The following is a 25,517-nucleotide window of genomic DNA, read 5'->3' on the forward strand; positions in this document are numbered from 1 at the left end:
TACTTATACGGCCTAGAATAGTGCTCAATACTACTAACCTCCGTTTCAAAATAATTGACAATTTTGACTTTTATTATTTATAGTTTGACCGATAATATTATTTTAATTATAAAACTGCGTCAAGAGAAACAACCATCATTAGATTTGTGACAAGAAATACTATATCGATGTAATACACTTCTATCTTTGCGTGCAAATATTCATATAAAAGAAGCAAGGTTAAACTTTGAATAGTAAAGTCAAAATTACCAGTTATTTTAAAACGGAGGTTTGTAATAGACTAATTGGGCATGTGTATCCCCAACAAATGCACCCACACCATACACTTACCGAGCATGCTTAAACACTCTTCTCAAATAAAAACAAAACATAACGCACGCATCAGGTTTTACCCCCCAAAGAAATTAGAGGCTATTCCTTATAAGCCATTATAAAAGTTCTCAATTCCATGTACGCCACTAGAAAAGTTGCAATGGCATACGAGCCACTAATGCAAAATTTTGGTGCCCTGCATGCCACTGCCGTTAGCTTTTTGAAGGACAGCTGCTAACGGCAGCTTAAAATATCCCTTTTGCCCCTCTTACAGGTGGGCCCGTGTAAGCCGTCTTCTTCCTCAGCCTCCTCACTTCTCGGTGTTGCTCCTATTCAGCCTTCCTTGCGCATCGTCCCGTCCCCCACCTCCGCCTCATCTCCCACCACTGCCCCACTTCACAGCTCGCTCTCGGTGGCGCGGGCTGCTCCTGCTCCTCCCTCTCGCGGCCGCGGACCCGCCCCTGCTCTTCCCTCTCGAGGCGGCGCGCGACAATCTGCCCGCCCGCGCTAGGACTGCACCTCCGCCACGCTCCGCCGGGACTGCGCGGCCCACCACATCCCCTTCCCCGGCTGCTCCTGCTCCACTGCTCCGGTGCTCTCGAGTCCGACGCCCCCAAATCCCCTGATCCCCTCCTCTTGCCTCTCCCCACCTCAGCAATCCCAATTCGGCGATCCCACACTTGAGCCGGAGGCATCGGCCAACGCGCGTGATGCCCACCACCACCTTCGCTCCCGCCTCCGCATCGCCGCCTCCATTGGTCGACTCGTCCGCCTCCTCGCCGGGCCCGCGCCCATCTTCCTCCGCCGAGGAGTGGGAGGAGGGGACGGGGCGACGAGCCCACGATGGCCACCCCGTGGGTGAGCCCCTGGCTCACGTCGCTCTCGCGCGCGGTCGATCGGGGCGGTGCCGACGACTCGAGGATCCCCGTCGCGTCCGCCAAGCTCGACGACGTGCAGGGTAAGCGCTCTCAATCTTAGGGGAGGGAGGGAGGGAGGGCCGAGCCCCTGCTTGCCGGAGGGAGGCGGCCGCCGCTCGCCAAGCGCGGCACCCGGGCCAGCTTCGCCGTGGCCGTCGAGCGCGGCGGACGGCGCGCTCGAATGGAGGGGCGAGGAGGAGAAGAGGGCGGCGGGGGAAGAGGAGCAGAGGGAGGCGCCACGGAGTGGAAGGAGCAGAGGGGCCAGGTCTGCTCAGCCCTGGGTGGGGGCGCCCACCGCAGCAGCACCCATGTCCCGAGGCATGGCACAGTGGCGGCGGCTAGCAAGGTCTTCGATGGCGCACGGCCAGTGGTGAGGGGAGCAGGCGGAGGAGGGAGGTCGGGGCGTGCTCATGGCGGGCAGCGCTGGCGAGGGATTGATGCGAGGGGAGCTCGAGGTGGAAGACAAGGGCAAGATGGTCAATGCGACCTGCCGTTAGCTGCCGTCTGTGCCAAAATGAACGGCAGTTGCACTGAGGGAAATAAGATACTGAACCAGTGGCTCCGAAGGCACAAGAATATTTTCAGTGGTATGTATGGAATTGTGAGCTTTTATAATGGCTCCAGAGGAATGGCCTCAAGAAATTAAGCAACTCGTCTCCTATAAAGATGCTTTTCAAAATCCATATCATCCAAGCCAAAATTAAAGACTGCATCCAAACCAAAACATTCCTGCCAAGATTCTTCAACAAAACAAAAGTACCTATCGCTCTAAAACCAATCCTGCTATCTAATGGCGCGACCATTCCGTTTCAGTTATCCTCATCCTGATCGCTGTCAACACCGGAGGAGTTGAGCGCATTCAGCCTCTCAACAAGCCTGGATCTCCTTTCCTCATGCGTAAGCTTCTTCGAGTTGTACCTAAATCATGTAGGATAACAAAGAACCCAAGGACATTCAGATGACGACCACAATCTTAGAGCATGTTTGCTCTGAAACCGACTGTTTCATGCGATCAGCTTCGTACCTCTTGTGCTCCTTTGGCGATTCCTTTGTGGATTTTGCCACGCTAGGATCAGCACGGATTACAGCATGCACCTTCTTGTAAAGAGTCTCCACATCATCTGCCTTGATGCCCTTCTTAATATACTCGCTAAAGTGAGATTGGTACTTCTCAGACTCCGCCTCGGCCAGTGTCTGAATTCAAGATTAGAACACTGTAAAGAGCTGATACACGCAACTATCTTGTGTAATACCCAAAGAACAATATCTATTTATAAGAATAATAAAACAATAACATTGTCATCAACTGGCCAAAAGTTTCCAAATTATTAGTGAACTGTTGATAGCGCTTAGGGATAGATAGCACGGTAGCAGGGTAACAAACCCTAGTTCGCCCTCCCTTGGAGGCTCTGAACTCTTTGAGGTTATTATCTGCTTAATTGTCTCTTGTGCCGGCTCCCCTTTATATAGAGCCGGCCCTAACAAACCAAACTAACAAACTCTGAATAATATGAATTACAGCAAATAAAACATAAATGCACCTAGCCACTAGTAGAAGCCGCCTTCTTGTTACGTCGCTGGAACTTGTGACCGAAGAATCGGTCCACAACACTTCCCTCCCCGTAAGAAAACAGTTTGTCCTCAAGCTGGAAATCTGGATAAGACTCCTTGAACTGCTCCAACGGCTCCCAGGTGGCATCAGCATCAGAATGGCCTTGCCACTGAACGAGCAAATCCCACAATGTGCTAGATGGTCTTGCGTGCAGAACAGCAGCCGGTGCAGGAACGGCCCGGCCATGGATGATGGGAGGAAGAGGCACCGTCGTGGTCGGCGAGTCAACAGTGTACTTCTTGAGGAACACCACGTGGAATACATCATGCAAGAGGGACTTGGGCGCAGCTGCAGACGATAGGCCACCGTACCGATGCGATGTAGGATCTGTAACGGTCCGTAGTAGCGCGGCGAGAGCTTGGAGGAAGAAGCTCCTTTGACTGATGCCGCTGCACGATGGTGGAGGCGAAGCCAGACCCACTCGCCCACCTCAAACTCAACTCAGCGATGGGTCTTGTCGTGATGCTCCATCATGTAATCCTGAGCCTGGAGAAGGCGCTCCCGGATGTCGGCCAAGAACGCGCCGTGTTCCTGGAGATGGCGGTCCAGAGCGACCACCCTTGCCACACCAGGCTCATAGGACAGCAGGGTCGGAGGCGGCCTGCTATAGACCACCTGGAACAGTGTCGTCTGGAGGGCGGACTGGTACGATGAGTTGTAGCAGTATTCCGCCCACGGAAGCCAACGCAGCCAGCTGCGAGGACGATCACCTGCGAGACAGCGGAGGTAGACACCCAAAATACGGTTAGTAACCTCCGATTGGCCATCCGTCTGAGGCCGGAACGCCGAGCTGAGGCGGAGCTTGACGTTGGCGAGCGTGAAGAGCTCCGTCCAGAGCTTGCTCGTGAAGACCGGGTCCCGATCACTCACAATAGAGCAAGGGAGACCGTGTAGCCATACGATCTGGTCGAAGAAGACCCGGGCGATGGACGTAGCAGTGTAGGGGTGGCCGACCGCGATGAAGTGGGCATATTTGGAGAAGCGGTCGACGACGGTGAGGACGACATATTTCCCCCAACGCGCGGGAAGCCCTCGACGAAGTCCATGGCGATGTCTGACTAGACCGAGCTCGGGACATCGAGGGGCTGCAGCAGACCCGCTGGATGTAGATGTTCGGTCTTGTTGCGTTGGCAAACCTTGCAGCCCTTGACGTAGTCGCGGACGAGATGACTCGCGTGCGGGTTGTAGAAGGAGGCACGGAGGCGGTGCAATGTCTTCTGGGCGCCCTCATGGCCCAGACCGTGTGCTGTGGCAAGGAGCTGGGGCCACAGCGACGATGCCGATGGGACGAACACACGGCCGCGATGCATGACGAAGCCGTCCACCACGGACCAAGCAGCGCCGGCCGTGCCGTCCGCGATCTCGCGCCGCTTGTCGATGATGTCTTGGAGGGTGTCCGCCTCCCGTCTGAAGTTGTCAAAGATGGCGAACTCCGGGTCGAACAGTGCTAGCGCGTGAGCACTGTCCGAGTCCTCGTCGCGGCGAGACAAGGCATCTGCAGCCGTGTTCTGGTGACTAGGCATGTAGATCACAGAGAAGGTATAGCCAAAAAGCTTACTGACCCATGTGTGCTGCAGAATAGTCGAGAGGCACTGGTCAAGGAGATGCTTCAAGCTGCAGTGGTTGGTTCTGATGGTGAACGACCGCGTCCAGAGGTACGGCCTCCAATGGCGAACGGCCTGGACGAGGCCGATTAATTCCCGCTCGTAAGCGGCCAGCTTGGCATGCTGCGGCGCCACAGTGCGGCTGAAGAAGGCGATGGGCCCTTGGCCCTAGTGGAGGACCGCGCCAAACCCGAAACCGGAGGCATCGCAGTCGATGATGAATTCGCTGCTGAAGTCCGGTAGCTGCAGCACTGGTGCGGACGTCAGGGCGGCCTTGAGGGCGTCGAAGGCCGCTGTGGTGTCGTCCGACCAGCGGAATGCCTCCTTCTAGAGGAGGGCGGTTAGTGGTACCGCGATGATCCCGTAGTTGTGGATGAAGCGCCGGTAGTAGCCCGTGAGGCCAAGGAAGCCTCGCAATGCTCTGATGGTCTTGGGGATTGGCCACGCCTTGACAGCATCAATCTTCGACTTGTCCATGGCCACTCCAGCGCTGGTGATCACGTGCCCGAAGTAGGCGACGTTGCGCTGCGCAAAGATCCACTTGGAGCGCTTGAGCACCAGGCCGTGCTCGCGCAGAACGGTGAAGACCACACGCATATGCTGGAGGTGCTCGGCCCATGTCTTGCTGTAGATCAATATGCCGTCAAAGAAAACAAGAACACACCGGCGTAGGAAGGGGCGAAGGACCTCGTTCATGAGTGCTTGAAACGTAGATGATGCATTGGTGAGGCCGAATGGCATTACGAGGAACTCGTAATGGCCATGGTGGGTGCGGAACGCCATCTTGGCGATGTCATCGTCGAACATCCGCACTTGGAAGTAGCCGCTGCGCAGATCCAGCTTGGTGAAGTACGTTGCGCCATGGAGCTCGTCCAGAAGCTCCTCAACAACCAGAATAGGAAACATGTCCCGAATGGTCCTGGCGTTCAGCGCCCTGTAATCGACGCAGAATCGCCAGCTGCCGTCCTTCTTGTGAACCAAGAGGACGGGTGAAGAGAACGCCAAAGTACTTGACCGAATGATGCCTTGCTGAAGCATCTCTTGGCACTGGCGCTCGATCTCGTCCTTCGGTAGCTGTGGGTAGCGGTATGGGCGGACCACCACGGGTGCAGTGTCGGGGCGAGGTGGATTCGGTGATCCAGATGGCGCTGAGGAGGTAGGCCCGTTGGTTCGGCGAACAAGTCGCTGAATTCTTGCAGAAGACGTTCCAGGAGGTCCACCGTGGCCAGCGCGGACAACTTTGGCGATGGTGTTGCGCCGACGCCGAGCCAACGAACTCGGTGGGAGTCACGCCAGAACGTCATGGTCTTCAACTTGAAATCCCACAGCACAGGTCCCAGGGTGCGCAACCATTGGCACCCCAAGACCAGCTCATATCCCGCCAAGGGGATGACGTAGATGTCGACGCAGAAGTCTTCGCTCCATCGCAGTGTTGGGGCAGACGCCGGTGGAGGCCACACGTTCGTCGTTGGCCATGCCGACTGTGAGGCCAGGGCGCGGCGTCGGCTGGAGCCCGAGGCGTTCGGCTGTGGTGGTAGACATGAAGCAGTGTGTCGAACCCGAGTCGATGATGGCAACGAGTGGCTCCGGCAACACCGTGGTGTGCAGCAGCATGGTGTCGCCCGTGGGGATGCCGGTCATGGCGTGGATGGACACCTTTGGCAAGCCGTTGGTGTCCGAGTTGGAACCAGCATCATCATCCTCCATGTCCATGATGTAGATGCCCCGCATGGGACATTGCTTGAGATGCTCCTTGCTGAGTTTTGCCGGATAGTTGAAGCACAAGCCCTCGAGGCAGCGTTGGGCCATCTCATCTGGTGAGAGACGGCGAGGACTAGTAGAGGTCACAGCTGCCTTGGGCGGGTTGCTTGCCGGAGCCACAGGCGTCGACGAAGTGGCCGCCGACTTGGCCGGGCGCGCTGGAATGCGAGAGACATCGGTCATGATCTGGAGGCGGCATTCGAACGAATGCGCCAGTGCCATGGCGTCCTCCAATGTGGTCGGTGCATGCATCTCGACGTCGGTGCTCATCGGTTGCAGTAGGCCGGCCGTGAACAGATCGATCTGCTGTTTCTCGGTGACGTCTTCGCAGCGGGCCAGGAGCTTGAGGAATTGGTTGACGTACTTGTCGACAGATCCGGTGCGGCGACAATGAGAGAGTTCGCCGAGCGGATTGCAACGCAGAGGAGGCCCGAAGCGCTTCTGGACGCCGTCGACGAACGCTTTCCACTCCGGAATGCCATGATTCTTCTCCCAGCGGTAGTATGTGGCAGAACCGCCCGACATAAACCGGCTTAAGTGCGCTAACCATCGTTGCAAAGGCAATTAGGTTTAACTCGCACCGCAGACGGAGCACATCGGAGGTCTGTCGGGTGGATTCCCGATAAAACCACTTAAACCTGGATCGAACAAAGCAGCATAACTCACGCGAAGGCGAGTCCAGAGATTACAACAATACACCAAATCTTACAACACAGAGGGTTTAACATAACTTTAGGATTACAAACCAGGTTCCAAATTTAACAAAGTACTTTTCGTAAAACCAACATAAAAGGAAAACACCAGAGTTCTTTATTGCAGCGGAAAATAAACACGAGAACTAACGATGATATGGGTGTCACGATGAAGCCCGATTCGTGACATCACTCGCTCTTGTCATCGTTGGCCGGGGACGTGTTCCACTCCACGGACCAACCAGGCGGGAGAGTGCAAGGCCATGTCAAGCTGGCAATCATGTCCTCAAAAGTATTTCCTGAAACAAAATGAGCCACAAGCAAGGCTGAGTATTCTAATACTCAGCAAAGCTTACCCGACTGAGGGTATACTTAGCCCTTTATCTAGACATGCAAGGCTTTTGTCTTGAGGGGTTTGTTTTGCCGAAAAGCAGTAAAGAGTGGATCCTTAATTGTAGGTTATAGTTTTCAGGTTCTAGTTCAATTAACCATTCTAGGTGAGCATCTATCAAATAGCATCCATGGTGAAAACAATTATCTTTTACCATCCAACCAACCAAATTCATCATTATCTTCTTCTTCCACTTCTTACTCTATGTGGCAAAAGGGTTAAGCAGTCCCATTATCCGTGAGAGGCGGACGATTCGAATCGAATTTGATAACCTGGCCAGGCAGACCTAAACACACGTCACATGGTTACTCCCAAAGTCACACGTGCAACTTTTCCCTTCAATTTCCGCTTCACGGAACAGGCCCACCGCCCTCGACTACAGAGCCCGGCCCTGCACCCGTTATTAGCTAGATGAGAACGACGTCAAGATGGTGGGAAGGTATGTTCCGGCCGCGGTTCAATCCAGTACTTAAGCTTACCGATTACCATATTCAAACGCTTAACCACCACTACCACACACTGTGGCCTTATCACTTTTCACTAAACAGACGGGGCATCCAGAGTATCATGACCCCGCCCGTAGACCTTATAGTGGTAGCAAGTAGTAAACAACCAATTCATATAATTTCTCGCGAGTGACCGGAAATCACTCGACTTCTACCGAACCATTAGCATAGCTAACTAGCGACCTACACATACTAGTGTTCAAGCATCGGTACCTAGGATCATGCAACTAAGGTTCCAGTCAACTCCTGTAACTTAAATGCACAAGTAGATAGGAACAATAATAAGTTGCATAATTTAAAAATAGAAGGACATGCTCCGGGGCTTGCCTTCCTGGGCGTAACTGGATCTGGGTTCTTCCGAAATCAAGTTCGGGTCTTCAGTAACTTCAGTTAGATTCACCTGAGCATCACGCTGCTCACTCTCGGACTCGGGCACCAGCTCGTATGATCCGTCAGCGAGAGTAGTAGTATCTATATGAGATGCACATGGGTGAGTTGTGATGATAACAACTTATAACCTGCTTCACCATAAAGTTGTAATTCAAACAAAGCCCGAAGTTAAAGAGTGAAACACTTCCATTCATATTTTACTGGGCAATCGTTTATAGAGTAGTAACTCAACATATCTAACTACACAAGACATCAAGATCAACAGCACAAGAAAGCTATACTAACTTCCTAAACAAGTGGGAGGAGTTTCCTATAGTAATTAAATCATGGTTGGTTAATAAATCAACAAATCAGCACACATACAGTAGTAAAATCAACAAAAATTACATCAAATAGAAGATAAACAGAACTAGCTATCTTGCAAAATTTATCCCAAAACTTGTAGCCAAATATCCAGAAAAATTCATGTAATCAGACAACTCCTAGAACAAGATTGAATTATACAGGTCAGACCAGAGTATAAAACAATATCAAACTTTTAACAGTAGGTCTAAAAAGGGATGAATTAGCTACTGTGAATTCTTCAGGATTTATTATGCACAGAATTAAATAGGAGAAAATAAACAAAACATACATCAGCTTAACAATATTAATTTTTAGATCCTGTTCTAATCATAAAATGGGGCTCAAACTCCATGGACAAGCTAAACTATTCAAAAATAACACTCATAAATATTGTCATGATTTATTATCAAGATAAACTATTTATCATAATTAATATCTACTAAACAAGCATTAAATCAAAGAAATAGCTACACAAATCTAAAAATATTGAAACTTGGACAGTGGTGCTAATTTAGTATTGGAAATACAAAGAAAAAGTTTCATACACATATCTATAACATAACATCCAGAAATAAAAAGAAAAATATTTTACTAGATCTAGCCAAGACTAGGGTTTCATCTAGTTACAAAGGTCAACTGGTGCTCAAATTTTTACACAACGCTAAGCATGGCATGTATTAGCTACCAACCAAAAATAACACACAGATGCTAAGTAGAACTCCTATACTAATTATAGTCTATGAAATATAATATTTTTCCTAGATTAAAATACAGACAGAAAATAAACATATGCATGTAATGAAAGTTGTAGATCTCATAACAAGGAACTCAGATCAATTGAGTTTTCAATTTTCCGATTTTTCTACGAATTTATATAGAATTTACAAGTTCACTGCTTTGGTAAAACAAAAAGGAAAAAGTTTTCTTTTTGCGCAGAGGCCCCTGGAAGATCTATTTTCCTCACAAATAGGCCCCTGGCCGGACTGAGGAGCAGGGGAGGCGGCGGGTGGCCGGAATCCGGCGCCTGCGGCGGCCGGCGGCGAGGGGGAACATGGGGAAAAGCAAGAGGGCGGCGAGAGCAACCTTGGGGTGGGCTCGGTTAGGGTTGGGGTGGCCGGAGTGGGCGGCGCCGCGGAGAGCAGCGGCCGGCGGCGGCGGTGAGCGGCGGCGGCCCGGTGGCTAGGGACGGCGGTGAGCGGGTCGATGAGCACCAGTGAGAGGCAAGGAATCTAGCTGCGGGTGATGTTGGGCACGAGGAAAGATGGAGGAGGGGGTTCCGCGGGAGCCTAGGGGGCGGCGGCGGCCATGGTGGCGGCGGCGGCCGTTCCCGGCAGAGGGTGCTTGCGGGACGGGGTGTTCGCGCTCAGGAAGGCAGGAGAAGAGGGTGAGGACGTTGTGGAGCTCGCGAGAAGGGTCTAGGCGGTGCTGGGCGAGGGAGGGGGCGAGCGCGGTCGGCCGAAGCTATACGGCGTCGCCGTGGCGCGTCGACGGCCGTCCTGGCGCGTCGACGGCGTGGCGAGGCCGAGCGGACTGGGTGGGTTCGGTTCGGGGCGAACCCGGGGTGGGGAGGCGGTCCTGGCCATGCGGGCGGTGCGCGGCCGGCGGCTCTGCTCGGCCGGGCGCGAAACAGGGGAGGGGAGAGAGAGAACAGAGAGGGTAGAGAGAAAGAGAGAGAGAAATTAAATTGATTCAAAATTTGAATTTTTCTCAAGGATTCCTTTTGAAACATGGAAAACTCTGAATACGAAAGTTGTAGAGAATTTAAAAACCTACAACTTTTATTTCAGGAAAAAGTTTAACCGAACAATGGTTTAAAAGTTATTTTAAATTTTCGAAAACTACAAAACAAAACACTTATCATTTCATGTAATTTTTGTCACTTTTACCCCTAAGGTTCAACTAGACATTGATTAATCTTTTCATGGTTAACATGTCTATTCATTTTCATAAGCCTATTTGCATTGGTTTGGAAGTTATTTGAGGTTCCTGACCTAGGCACACATACACACATACACATACACATACACATACACATACACATACACATACATACACATACACATACATTCACATACACATACATTCACATACACATAAGTTCTTTTCCAAAAAGAAACACATAATTTAACTTTCTCTTGTTTATTTAGCCTCAAACCACATTTAATAATTCTTGCTTAGCATGTTAAAACTCTGAGATGTCACATAGTACCACTAGATGGCCGCGCCTTGTAGGTAGAATGAGGCCGTCCAAACCTTCTGATCCTCCGGTGTGCCGTGAGCTCGGAAGAATTGTTCTCCCTTGTGGATCCAAGTGATGGGGTCTTCTGATCTGTCGTACTTGGAAAAACAGAGTTTGTGGACGGGTGGGGGAGGACCGCGATCAAAGCCGCCGCCAGATGCATCCTGGTCGAAGCGTCCTTGCTTGTCTAGCAATTGCGTCTGGACGTTCTTGATCGTGGTCGACAGGTGGGCGTAATCTTGGCGAACCGCGGAGACCTCCGTGTCGACCTTCTTGCCGAGATCGTCCATCATCTTGATCATCTTGTCGATGGCCTCTTCGAAGATTGCCTTGGTGATTGGCTGCTCCTCGTCTTCAGCCATGGTGGCGGTGAAAGGGGTGGCGCCGGGTGAGGGAGGCTCTGCCCGATTGCTGGCTGTGGAGTTGGCGCTGGGAAGGGATTGATTAGGGTTTTGGCGGTGGGTTGAGGGGAGGCGCAAGATCAAAGGCAACTGATACCAGATGATAGCACTTAGGGATAGATAGCACGGTAGCAGGGTAACAAACCCTAGTCGCCCTCCCTTGGAGGCTCTGAACTCTTTGAGGTTTATTATCTGCTTAATTGTCTCTTGTGCCGGCTCCCCTTTATATAGAGCCGGCCCTAACAAACCAAGCTAACAAACTCTGAATAATATGAATTACAGAAAATAAAACATAAATACGCCTAGCCACTAGTAGAAGCTGCCTTCTTGTTACGTCGCTGGAACTTGTGACCGAAGAATCGGTCCACAACAACTGTACCTTGGGAATCCTTATTTTCAAGTAGTAAGGATATGATCTAATAACATTGGACCAAGCACTAGAAGTATCACTACAAGTACAAGTTTCAAACCCGAAAAAAAAGGAGAAAAAACAAGAATGCAGCGCTAACCCTCATGTAGTCCGCGACATGACCACCGTAGATGTACTTGTGGTGAATTTCTGCATCAAGCTGCTTCTCATCCTTCTTGAAGCCAGAAAACCTCTTGTCGCTGTGCGGAATGTCAAGACCTCCAAACAGTGCTCCCTGTTGGCAGGATGACATTGCATGAAAGACAAACTTCAATACTGATCACATACCATGGAAAAACAAATATTTTGTGTTTATTAAGAACAAGGAAGTTTATAACACAAGAAAAGAAAAGGTCTGAGAGGCAAAGGCTTGCCAATTATAAAATTTATTTTACAAAGGTTAATTAATTAATTCATAAATCATAAAGCTAAAAAAGGATGCATGGCATTTGATAATGCAAAATTCATCATCCAACATGTAAGCTTGTCAAGATGGCAGATGCAGAATAATGACCTAGGATTCTAGTTTACAAAACCAAAAGCCATATTTTGCCTACATAGTGCTGGGCTGCACCATGCAAAACACTGCTACAGTCTTGCACTGCACGGCGGAACACTATAGTAGAAAAAACAGAGGAGCAAAACAATGGCATATTGAGTTTAGTTATTCAATACCTTAAGGGCACCAAAGATACGGTTGCCAGTTGTAGTCCACTAATAAGGCCAACATCCAAGAGTGCACGAAACGGCCTCCTGTCATCAGCTGGCTCAACAGACAAATCCTCACCTGTAGCCTGAACATTGATGTATTCATCATAACTCATAAGACATCTCTATATTGGGCAAAATTCACCTAAGTTAATTTGAAAGCTGGTGGAGAGATCAACCTCAACATTGCCCTCACATTCCTGATCCAAATCACGGAGCTTCAAAACACGGCGAGCCAAGAGAAGTCCAGTGCAGTACGCTAAATGTAATGAAATCAGAATGCGCACTACAACAAATTCATGTTGGGTTCCAAACTTCCAATTTAAAAAAAATCATATTGGTTTGTATCTACCTGCAGCATAGTTTGCAAGACCAACTTCAAGTCCATAACGCGGCAACTCGTGTGAATAGGCTGCGGCAAGGACCATATCACCAGCAATGCTTGCAGACACGATTTGGGCGGTGATATCTTTGTTGGTCTGCAACATCTTGTTAAGGTACACAAATTTTTGTGTCTTTTATTTTCGACAAAAGAATGTGTGTGTGTCGATGAGTAAAGATAACTAAGCACATAAGCATGCTATTATATTGAAAAGCAGAACAGAGACGAGGAAGCAGCTGAGACAGTAGTAGAGCTGTACAGAATACAAATCTGACAACAAATCTGTACTTGGGGGTGTTGTACTTATTTTTGTCTTGGTTGATGAGCCTAATCCTAGTTGTGTAGTCGGTCTGCAGAAACGTAGACATAGTAAGGGGAAAAAAACAAACAAAGAAAATCAGAGGCGGAGGTAGCAGTTGGCCTTTATGTAGGGATGTAAATGGTACGGATATTTTCTGACCGTATTAGATTTCGATCCGGTCTAGAAGGATTTTTATCCGTGCGTATTTGATTCCGGGTATCCAATATCTGTAACCGATCCGTATCCGAATACTAAAAAGTTACATTTTTATGATGTCGATATTCATTACAATTTTATCCGGCAAAAACTAACACTATCCGTATCTGAATCCGTATTCGAACAAAAATATGAAAATAAATACGATATCAGTAATATCTGTTCATATTCGATCCGTTTACATCCCTAGCCTTATGGTTATTTTACCCCTTTGTCTCTTGAACTGGACTTGGAAACGCTTGAAGTAGTCATTGGCCTTCTGGGTTCTGACGAACCCCTGTCGTATTGAGAAGGGATGGTATTGAGTAGCACAAAAGCATGCTATTATATGACGTCTTCGCCATTGTCTTCGAGGTTGTTGTTGTTGTTGCCATTGGTCATTGTGATGAGGGTGTTGTCTGTCGAAGGGCGGGCTTCAGTTGAAGCATTGGCCTCCGTCGAAGTGCTAGTGTTGGGTTTCTTCTTTGCTGCCATGTGGTCGCTTCGGAACGAACCGCGGGTGGGCGCCAAAATTGTTGGTGTAAGATACCCTTCGGAACGAAGAGGTATCACAACAATCCGGTTCGTCGAGGGTGAAACCTCGATAGAGAAAATATCAACCACAATAACAACACGAAAATTAATGCACAAGCGTAATGCTCTGTCTTCAATGTCCCATCACAGGCAGTTACGCGGGTATTTATAGCCGGCGGCTCAACTACCCCAACTACCCGCCGGTGTAAATTCTCAGTAATGCCCTCCAATTGCTACATTTCTGGAATATTCCGTTGGTACAAACGTAACATTACAACTAGGATCAATGTAGTGGGTTACAGCTGGACTGTCAAGTGGGCCTCCTGTAACTTGTCCTTCGCCATCTGGCTTCGCGCCAGGCCTTCGGGCCTGGCCTCCATCAACCAAGTCGCTCATCCCTCCTCTGGTTGTATGCCTTCTCGTGTGGGTCTTCGTTGGCGAGCCTTCGCCATCGAGGCTTCGCCAATAACGCATTGACCGACTCTTCCCGCTCTTTTTTTTGGGAACGACCGACTCTTCCCGCTCAGCCCCTCGCCGGGGTCCTCTTTGGGGCTTTGTGGCTTCGCTCATTGGCTTCGGGACTTTGGGGCTTCGCCGAAGGCCCTTCGCTTCTTGGCCTTTGCCGACCGAAACACCATGCGATCTTGTTCCCGGGGCTTTGGTTTTGTGAGGTGTCGCACCTTCGCCCGTCACCCAAAGGTGGCTCCCCCAACAATTGTGTTACTAACAGTGCAGTATATATGATATAAACAAGACATGATCACACACGGACAAAAGCATCGCAGGTTGATCGGATTAATGGGCGGTCTTGCAGTTGAGTGGAATTTTAGCAGGACAAATTAGAGCAACAAGCTTCAACGGATCAACAGGCCGGAAAACAAAGATACAGTGCGTTCCTTCACCGTTGTATAATATTGAAGAGTGTATACGTTACCATGTCGGTGGCGGTTGTGTGAGAAGACGGCGATGAAGAGGAGACGAAGCAGGGGACGCCGGCGACTGGAAGGAGAACAGGAGCATTGCTGTTTTATTTCCTTTTTTTTAGGGTACCAGCTTTATTCATATATTAAGGTAGTTGGTACAAACTCCATCCGGAGGAGATAACAGCCACACATGTCTTCCTAATGGCTTATACATCAAGCTTTTGGCCAGCCTGTGGGCATCAAAATTTGAAGCCCTACTTTCATGGACGATCTCTGCCTTCTCGAAGCTTGCCATTCCCTCCTTGAGCTCCCTGATGATATGGCCGTGACAGCCCATCCCAGGTCCTCGCATGTTCCTCACTGCATTCTCACAGTCAGTTGCAATTCTAACTTTCCTCAGCATGAGGTCAGATGCAAGAGCGAGCCCTTCTCTGCATGCCATCACTTCTGCAATTTCTGGGTCAGAGATGCCCTGCATCACAACCACCGACGCTTCCTGGAAATGGCCAGCTTCGTCCCTCGCGACTGCAGCCATTGTCATAGTACTTGAGTTCTTCGATAGTGCAGCATCTATGTTTAACTTCATGGTTCCGGGGGGGGGGGGGGGGAATCCAGCGTGGAGCCGGCGCCGCGCTTCCCTGAGTTTGCACCCGTCCATTCTGTTCCACCTGCGGTGTAGCTAGCTCCAAGTCCGCAATGAACCGCTCTATGAAGCTGTGAGTCGACAGGGGACTCTAGAAAATGTCTTCATGAATTACTTTCCGCCTTGCGTGCCATATCGACCACATCGTCACTACCAGTCGCACAAAGTCCTCTTGAGAAAGAACTGCTATTGCTTCATGAAGCCACCCACGTGCATCATCATGTTGGGCTCGGCTTATAACCTCCAGAATTTCCTCTCGTTGCAGTGCCCAGACACACTTGGCCATGTTGCACTCCAACAACGCATGTCTCCAGGAATCTTGGCAGCCACAAATCGAGCGGCTGTTGTTTGGTGCCATGTTCCTATGGTGTCTTACATCACCAGTTGGGATAGACTGCTTGGCAAGTCTCCATAGGAACACCCGGACCTTCGACGGAACTTTTACTCCCCACAGGTCTGTCCAATCTTTCTGATATGCTCTTACATCAGACATGCCCGCATTGTGCTCGATCCAATCCGTCCTTTTTCCCCGGTTACTAACCAGCATCCGGTACGCTGATCTGACCGAAAACACCCCTATTTTTTCATAGTGCCATGCCCAGAAATCTGGCTGCCTTCGCGTGGTTAGGGGAATATTCAGTATCAGTTCCCAATCCAAAGGTATGAAGTGCATTTTCAGTGCCTGTATATCCCACACAATGGACAATGGGTCAATTAGCTCACTAACCCGTGTCGGCAGCGTGTCACTGGTGCAGCACACAGGCCGCATCAGTCCATCTCTAGGTAGCCAATTCATGCGCCACACATCAGTGTCCTCCCCCGTTCCTATCCTGCGGATCAGCCCCTACTCAAGCACCTCCTTGCCATCAACGATTGCTCGCCAGACCCTTTACGGTGATGGGCCTAAAGTTGCACCCAAGAAATCTGCATCAGGGAAGTAAACAACCTTGAGGATTCTTGCACTAAGGGAGGAAGGCTCCTGTAAAATGCGCCACGCCTGCCGGGCGAGAAGCGCAAGATTGAAGAGCTCGAAATCTCTGAAGCCCAAGCCTCCCAAAATTTTTGGTTTTGTCATCTCCTCCCATGCTACCCAGCATGTTCTCCTTTTCCCCTCCTTACTGGCCCACCAGAAACTACGGAGTAGGCTGTCTAAATGTTGGCATAAGCCCCGCGGTAGCCTGAAGCAAGACATCAAGTACATCAGCACAGCTTGTGCCTCCGCCTTGATTAGTACTTCTTTGCCACCTGCCGATAAAGTCTGTTCCATCCATCCTTGAACTCTCTTCCACACCCGATCTTTCAGATATTTGAACACTCCATTGGTTGCGGTACCAACATCCGTAGGCATGCCCAAATATTTCTCACTTAGAGCCTCATTATGCACCTCAAGAGTGTTCATGATCTCGTCTCGCGTGCTTCCACTTACACCCTTGGCAAAGTGTATAGATGACTTATCCATGTTTATTCGCTGCCCAGAAGCTCGGTAGTAGATGTGTAACACATCCTTCACTTCATCTGCACTCTCCCTGTTTGCCTTGAAAAACAGCAGGCTGTCATCTACGAACAATAAGTGACTGACCATCGGAGCCGATGTTGCCACTACAATTCCACTGAGGTTCGATGACTGAACTCTTGAATTAAGGAGGCACGAAAGGTCCTCCGCTGCTAACAAGAACAAGTAGGGTGAGATTGGATCGCCCTGACGGATCCCCCTTGATGGGACAAAATTTTCGAGTCGATCCCCATTAAACAAAACTGAGAATGACACTGTAGTTACCAATCTCATAATCATGTCAACCCATAGCCGATGAAACCCAAGTCGGATCATGATAGCCTTTAAATACTCCCATTCGACTCGGTCGTAAGCTTTCCTAATATCCAGCTTAAGAGCACAAAACCTGTTGCCACGCGCTGTCTTCTTCTTCATAAAATGCATACATTCATAAGCTGTAATGATATTATCCGTGATTAGACGGCCTGGAACAAAGGCTGGGAAGAACAATCTTTAATCTATTCGCCATCACCTTGGAAGCAATTTTATAAATGACATTGCATAGGCTTATAGGTCTGAACTGGCCCAACTCCTCCGGATTCTCCACTTTTGGAATTAGCACAATACAAGTCTTGTTAATGATTGACGGATCATCTTCACCTCTTAAAACACACAAAACAACTGTGGTTACCTCCTCACCACATAACTCCCAATGCCGCTGAAAAAAATGTGCTGGCATTTCATCTGGGCCTGGTGCCTTTGTCGGGAACATTTGGAATAAAGCTGTCTTTACCTCCTCCTGATCAAAAGGTGCCATCAGGCCCTCATTCATTGCTGCTATAACCTTTGCCGGGACCGTGTCAAGGACCCTCTCAATATCTGTAACTCCTTCTGAACGGTATAGGGTCTTATAGAAATCTGACACCATATCACCCATTTCTTCCGCATTTTCAGTGACCTGGCCATCCGGCCTCTTCAACTTGGAGATACGGTTCTTCTTCCTCCTCTGGCTCGCCCTAAGATGGAAAAACTTTGTGTTCTTATCGCCGGCTGCCAGCCACATGATCCTAGAGCGTTGCTTCCACATGATCTCTTCCCGATGGTTCAGCTCCATAATTCTTTCCACCACTTTGAGCTCAGCTTGTGATGGGCCACTAGTATGTGTGGGGTCCGATCTCAGCCGTCCAAGTTCGGCGTTCAGCGATCTCAGCTCCCGTCGGACATGGCCAAAGATGCTATTGTCCCACGCACTAAGACCGCCAGCCACCGACACCAGTTTGTCATGCAACTCCTGCAGTGTGTGTGCCGTCCCTGCGCCCTGCCAGGTTTGAGCCAGCATCGAAGCAAACTCATCATGGGACTCACACATTACCTCATACCTAAAAATCTTACTTCGTCTTCTCCTTCCTCTTTCCGATTTCTGCTCCCAGCGGAGCAGTATTGGATCGTGGTCCGATGCTGCTGCAGTAAGATGAGTTAGCTGCACCAGCGGAAAACACATACACCAATTAGCTGTGGCCAATGCGCGGTCCAGCCGAACACGGCAGAAGGATCCCCAGCAACTTTCTTCTCAAAGGTCCACTTACGCCCCTCAAATCCAAGGTCATACAGCCCACACACATCCACCATCTCACGAAATCCTGCAATTTGCGCGTGGCTGCGCTCTTGAACGCCACAATGTTCGTCCCTATGCAGAACTTCGTTGAAATCTCCAATACATACCCAAGGAAGATGCGATGAGGCCTTGATAAATTTCAACATATCCCATGTTTTATGTCGCTCTGTGGTCTGAGCCTCCCCATAAACACATGTCAACCTCCATGGTTCCTTCCCGTACTCAGTAACAATTGCATCGATATGGTACTGCGAGTACGGTAAAATCTCCACTCTAGTTTTATTATTCCAAAAAATCCCCAGCCCGCCACTGCGGCCGGAACTACTGACAGCAAAGGAATTATCAAAACCTAGAGTACCTTTTAACGACTCGACACGTGCTTTGTGGATTGGGGTTTCAAGAACACAAAACACCATCGGGGCAAACTTCCTCGCGAGATCGCGAAGTTCCTTGACTGTCACAGCATTGCCCAGACCATGACAGTTCCAGCTTATGCAACTCATTGTTCTGGGCGGCGCCCCGTACCGGAGCCCGCCATCCACTTGATCTCCGACAAACCAGCGCTCTCCTCCTTCTGCAGGACCATGCCCTCTCGCTCCGTCTTGCTGAGCTCGAGTTTCTGGAGCAGTTCTTCCACTTCAACATCCCTCCTTCCAGCCCTCGCTTGCGATGAATCCGCTGCCATGATCCACTCACTGCCGACCCCTTGTAGATCAGATCTCTCACCTGCCAAGGCCGGGAAGCTGAGTAAAATCAACCCCTTGGTCAGCCCGAGCAGAGGGAGATCAATCGGATCAAGAGGAGGGCACGGTGTCGGTGGAAAGCCTTCGACGGAGATGATCACCGTCCAAGTCGCCCAGCCCTAGTCGCCTAGGTCATAGCTCTCGCCTAGCGGCGAGCAAGTCCTTCCAATTGCTGTTTTATTTCCTGTGCCTACTGCGGTCAAGAAACCCTACCCTAACCAATGGGCCTTTGATAAGTGGGCTGCTTCCCTTAATTCAGCATATCAAAGAAGAGAAAGAAGAATGGGAACTGGACCCAAGGCCAGGTTTTTGTGGGCAAGCTTCAGGGCCCAGGTCCACTGGCCCATCTCCCCCTCCCTCTTCTATTCTTCTTCCTCCATGCGGTCCGGGGTGTGAGGCTAAGCTCTCACCGTCGGCGAGGACGTGGTCGACGAAATGCGCACGAGAGAAGATCGACGAAACGAGTACTCTTAACGAATCGTCGATCTCCTCCCCTTCTGGTGTTCACCTGATCTTTAACGCTTTCCCAGTCTCTCTGAACCTTGGACTTGCTAAACATGTCACCGGCTGCGGCTGCGCTCACCGCTCATCGCTGTAGCGCACAGCGTTAGCGGGCACAGGAGCATGCAAATCCTGGCCACCCTCACCCGAAAGCTAGATTCTCCTGAAGCAAATGGCTGCCACTGTCTCCGTGCGCAAAATTCATCATCTCGAATCAGATTCTGTGCACAAAGCTGGAGCAAAAGAACAGGCTCAGTTCCTAGCTTTCCCCCGCCGCAAGCGCTTTATACCGTCTCGATCGCCTGCTGACATCGATCTTCTGGACACATCTCGCCGGCCGTCCACCGCGGCAAAAGTCAGGATGGTTGCATTCCCTCTGCGTTTCTTTTTTCAGGAATCGTAAAGCGCGCGGCTGCTTCAGAACAGCTTGCTCATCCACGCTCTCGCCGCCTGGTTCCTCTGCCCGCACCTATATATGCCGGTGGTCATCAGCTGAGCTTTCATCCCACGGCACGCAGGAGATTTTCAGTTGGTCAGGCCGGCGGGAAATGGGGGCGTCGCCGTCGCGGCATGAGACGTCGTCCGACTCGTCGCGCGCCGGCGAGGGCCGCGCCGTGGCGGTGGCGGCGAGCAGCACCGCTTCCGGGCTTCCGGCACAGGCAGCAACAGCAACCAGGCCCAGTCGAAGCGGGCGCCGGCTCCGCACATGTTCCACGAGATCGTGGCCCAGGAGAAGGCCGCCACCGCAGGTGAGCTGGAGGATCAGGTGCACGGCGCAGGGATCTACCTGGCTGGGAAAACAAAGGTAAATTTCAGCCATGAACACACCTGAATCTTTGGTGCTTGGCTGTACAGAATCGTTACAGCTGCAGTGTTTGTGTTGGTTTCGTGCATGATTGATGCAGAAGTACTGGGTGCACGAGAAAACCAGGTGCAACTGCTTCATGCTGTTCCCCAGAGGGCTGTCCATTACCTGGAGTGAGGACCCCAGATACAGGAGCTGGCATCCCCTGAAAGAAACAAGGTAATGCTCTGCTGCAGAAACTATCCTCTCTCTCTCTCTCTAGACGAACCGGCACGAGATTGTGCAAATTTCTGGAGTGCCAAAAAAGTGAGAAAAGGATAAGGCTATGCCTGCATGAGCATTTTGTTGTTTTCAGGACTCTGTTCAGTGACTGACTCTGTTGCTCTGTCCTGAACCTGACACGTCTAAACGTCTGACATGTCCCAATTTGATCAGTGATTCCGAGATCGAGGCGGCGTCGCTGCTGAACGTGTGCTGGCTGGAGATCCACGGGAAGCTGGAGCTCTCCCACCTCACACCGGGCGTCAACTACGACGTCGCCTTCGAGGTGATGCTCACCGAGCCGGCGTACGGGTGGACCGCGCCGGTGAACCTCCGGCTCAAGCTCCCCGACAGGACGGTGCAGGAGCGTAAGGATAAGCTGCAAGAGAGGCCCAGGAACCAGTGGATGGAGCTCAAGGCCGGGGAGCTGAAAGTGCTGCCGGGGCAGGAGGGCGAGGTGGAGATCTCCTTGTTCGAGTACGATGGCGGGCAGTGGAAGAGGGGGCTCCTCGTCAAGGGCATCAAGGTTGTGCCAAAGGAGTGATTAGCATTTGTTTGATGGTGATCATTATTAGCCTTTGTCTGTCAGGTGTGCTAAGATCAATGAGATACGTGGAATAAAATGTGTGTGACACTATTATTCCTAATTAATCTTAACAAAGACCTCCCTGACACCCCATTTGTATGCTTCTGGATTAAAAAAAACAGAAATGCTAACATATCCATCACGTATTGCCATCAAACAAGTAGAAAAAACACATCATGACAGTGAGAACTTGTTTTCTACGGTCTTGCAAGCTTCCTACGGTTTTTGTCAAGGTCCATCCTCAGCCCATGCCTGTAGCAACGATTCCAGATCTCGAAGGATCCTCTACGGCCGCCAGAAGCTTTGTACGTCGTCGCGGGAATGCCAACTACCCGGGGATGGGAATTCATAACGGTCAGGCGGTCAGCACTCGGCAGAAGATTTCATACATCATACTACCTCCATTCCTCAAAAAATGTAATTATAATTTGAACTGAGTCAAACTTTCTTAAATTTAATAAGTTCATATAACTTCGAATAGATATATTATGAAAATATAGTTTATCATATTATTATTATTATTATTATTATTATTATTATTATTATTATTATTATTATTATTACTACTACTACTACCACAACTAATGAAGATGCGTGTACCTAGGCACGTGTTTGAAAATAATTATTTGAAAATAATTTGATTAAATTAAAAACTAAAAATTAAGTTTTTTATATATTTTTATTGAATGAAAATTTGATCATAGAAGATATATATCTCTACACAAAGAGCCCTATGTATTATTGGCCCTCACATGAATAGCTTGGCCTGTCAATATATTTTCCTAATTGGATGGGACCAAGATTATAAAAGTTAATCTTCAAACATATCCCACCAAAACCTTTCCTAATCGAGTTGAATCAATTATGGAGATTTATTGGCCGGTCAATACCATTCCAAATGGATTTGAATCAATTAGGGTGATTGATTGCCTAATCAATACATTTTCTAAATGTATCAGAGTACTGTATAGAAGGTTAAATAACAATAATATATAAATATTAAGAATAAAAAGTTCTTTTCCTCCTACAAACATAGTCATCCAATACATTTCCAATTAAATTGGTGCAATATTTAGAAGGCCATGGAATTACTTCCATCCACATAAATGGGTATCTTTCTATACATATATATATATATATATATATATATATATATATATATATATATATATATATATATATGCTATTCTACACCCTAGGTGTAGAATAATATTCTACACCCAGCACCCAACCGACTCTAGCCAGCCAACCAACCGACCGAGCCAGTTTCCCCCGCGCCAGACCCACTCCGAACCCACTCGGCCCACGCCCGCTCCAATCACCCCCTCGTCTCCTCCCCAAACCCGACCTCTTCCCGATCCAAAAATCAACACGGCCTCCGTGAGCGGCAGGAGCGCGCGCGGCGGCCTCGAGCTAGAGGTAGCACGGCGGCTAATAGCGGGATAGCCGCGGAGGCTGCAGCGGCGGCGAGCGGCGGGGCGCGGAAGCGGAAGCGGCAAGCGGGGCGCGGAGGCTGCAGCGGCAGCGAGCAGCATCGCGTGGCTGCGGCGGCATTGAGCGGCGTGGTGCGGAGGCTGCTCGTCGGCGTCCTCGAGCGGCCGGGGGTACGGCACCGGTGATGGAGTGCGGCGGGGCGAGCGGCCGCCGCGGTCTCCACACACCCGCCTGGGCCCTTCGCGCACCGAGCGGTGTCTCGGGGTTTCAGATGCCGGCGTTCTCCCCATCCTTGCATTTGGCCCTTGCACCTCGATCTGTGGGAATGCTGCCTGAAAGCATCCCTACTCTGCGCACCTTGCCGTCCCTCCCCTGCATGGTCCTGACGAGCAGCAGGTTAAAGAAGCGTCCTGATCCTTCACGAGGTACTCCGGTGAGCATCACACCGCATCATTTTTCTAATTTTTGCAATCCTCTAATCTGGAATTCATATCTATATGTATGCTCAATTGAAAATGAACACGCTGATTCCATCAAACTGGTCGCAGCGACACTGACAAATTAGTGGGAATAGTGAGCGTAATGCTCAATATCCAAAATCACATGCCCATTTTAATTTATTACTGAATATTTCGATGCTCTAAACCACACTCAACGTTTGCTAGTTAGGCCAGTAGTTTTGTTAGGATTTAGTATCAGTAATTTGTTAGATTTAGTAGTTAGTCTAGTTTTTTTATTGCTAAGCACTGATGATATATGAATCGAGTAGTTAGTCTAGTAGTTCTGTAAGTATTTTTATTTTTTCAGTTCAGTAATTTTGTTAATGCAAGCATAATTATTCTTTTTATTGCTTACTTTAGGCTCAATACTTTAGTCTAGTATCGGTAATTTTCGGTCATTGCTGTGCTTTGAGTTAGTACAGTACTTCAGTAGCTATTATTGGATTACTGGATCAAACAACGAAACACTAGACTACTAAACTACATGAGGTTGAATAGATGAGATTGAATAGAGCTCAATAACAAAAACTACAGGAACTAAAAAAAATTACTGAACTCGTGCGATTTTTTATATTTAGTAACTCAACATAGTTTGAATAGGCTATTTACTGAACCATCTAAAGCAGGATACTGATATCCATGCCATAAACTACCAACTCAAAAACATGAGTTAGTATAGTAGTTATATTTAGCATCTAGTGTCAGTAATTTTTTTTGCTAGTTTAGCAATACAGAGGCTTGTTTTGCTTAGACTAAGTAATATTCCCAACACTATTGTTTTATCGGAAATTATTGAATGTTGACGCTCAAAATTGAGTAGTTAGGCCAGTAGTATCAGTAATTTATTAGGTTTAGTTGTTAGGCCAGTATTTTTTTCCGATTCCGAGCACTGATGATGTGAACTGAGTAGGTAGTTTAGTAGTTCAGCAATGAAATACTAGACTATCGAACTAGTAGTTCAGTAATGAAATACTAGACTACCGAACTACACGAGATTGAAATAGAGCTCAGTAACCAAAACTAATGAGCTCAATCATCTCACGAATCATCTAGAGCCAGATACTCAACATAGTTTGAATAGACTAATTACTGAATCATCTACGCAATTTTTGTTCCATATATAAGTTCTAGGTTTTCTTGGGGTATATTGGAAATGAAGACACGTGGATCCCATCAAGCTAGTCATTAAGTAAGCAACGACGCTAACAAATTGAGGTGAGAACAACACGAGTAATATTTAATACTCAAAATCACCCCATTTTTATTGGCGATTACTGAATATTTTTTATGCTCTAAACAGTGCTCAATGTTTGGTAGTTAGGCTAGTAGTTTTTGTTAGGATTTAGTATCAGTAATTTTTTAGGTTTCGTAGATAGCCCAGTATTTTTTTATTACTGATGCTTGATGATAAAGAACTAAACCTCAATTCTGTTGGATATGGGGTATGGTCACCCTACCGCCCTCGCTTACGATATGTGTTCAGTAATCCAGTAATAGTTACAAATATCAGTAATCTCTGAATTCCCTAGAATTTCTTGCTTATTTTTCAGTAATTCTTTGTAAACTAGTAATACTATGTAGCACTCTAGTTATTCTCAGTAAAGCAGTAACCCGATAATTCAATATCCTGCGGGTCTTGCTCCGTTTTTGTCAATAATCTTTTCAAAGTTTTACTAGTGGCAGGTTCATATGGCATGACACCCTTTTTCCAACTCCATCACCTCATGCACATGATAGTGATAGTACTGAACTTCACAAGGGAGAGGATTCCAAGTGAAGACTAAGAGGCCTCAATTGTATTTTTAAGATTTTTTTGAAGGCGGCATGATACAGTTAATTGTGACTAATATTTGTACATATGTGTAGCCTGGACAATACATATATATGTTTGGATTCAGTAATCCATAGAAGCCTTTTTATTTCTGCAGTATGCACTTCTCCATTATTTCTCTGGTGTTGCTGGTGAATCATTATTTTCTAGTAACACCCCTATACATGCTTGGATTCAGTAATAGTGCTTGGATTCAGTAATAGGGAGATCCAGTTATTCAGTATTCTTTATGTACATACAGTAATTTTCTGTTCACATTTTTTTGGTGACTCGAGACTTTTTCACCTACACCATTTTTTACATTGGATGGATTCAAAAAAATGAGATCCAATTATTCAGTACTTTTTTATATACAGATCCAGTAATACATATGCATACGTAGATTCAGTAATCAATATAGATCTAGTTAGTTAGTGTTCCACGCAAGCCAGTAATTGTTACAAATTTGAGGGGGGGATGGGATGATTTTCTATGATTTCAATAT

The 25,517-nt window shown here is 48.5% G+C and overlaps 1 long non-coding RNA gene and 2 pseudogenes across 1 annotated transcript; 2 read left to right on the top strand and 1 right to left on the bottom strand.

Annotated features, from left to right (window-relative positions):
* Positions 1 to 1,871: 1,871 nt before the first annotated feature.
* Positions 1,872 to 13,015, bottom strand: LOC120676847 (annotated as a pseudogene).
* Positions 13,016 to 19,951: 6,936 nt separating this feature from the next.
* On the top strand, positions 19,952 to 21,319 carry LOC120674219 (annotated as a pseudogene).
* A 1,252-nt stretch (positions 21,320 to 22,571) lies between these two features.
* LOC120676972 lies at positions 22,572 to 25,147 on the top strand. Its single transcript, XR_005676060.1, has 2 exons — positions 22,572 to 23,135; positions 24,871 to 25,147. It is a non-coding gene; the product is annotated as an uncharacterized LOC120676972 (long non-coding RNA).
* The last annotated feature ends 370 nt before the right edge of the window (positions 25,148 to 25,517 follow it).

The sequence above is a fragment of the Panicum virgatum genome, chromosome 5N (assembly GCF_016808335.1).
Source record: "Panicum virgatum strain AP13 chromosome 5N, P.virgatum_v5, whole genome shotgun sequence".
Classification (NCBI taxonomy): Eukaryota; Viridiplantae; Streptophyta; class Magnoliopsida; order Poales; family Poaceae; genus Panicum; species Panicum virgatum.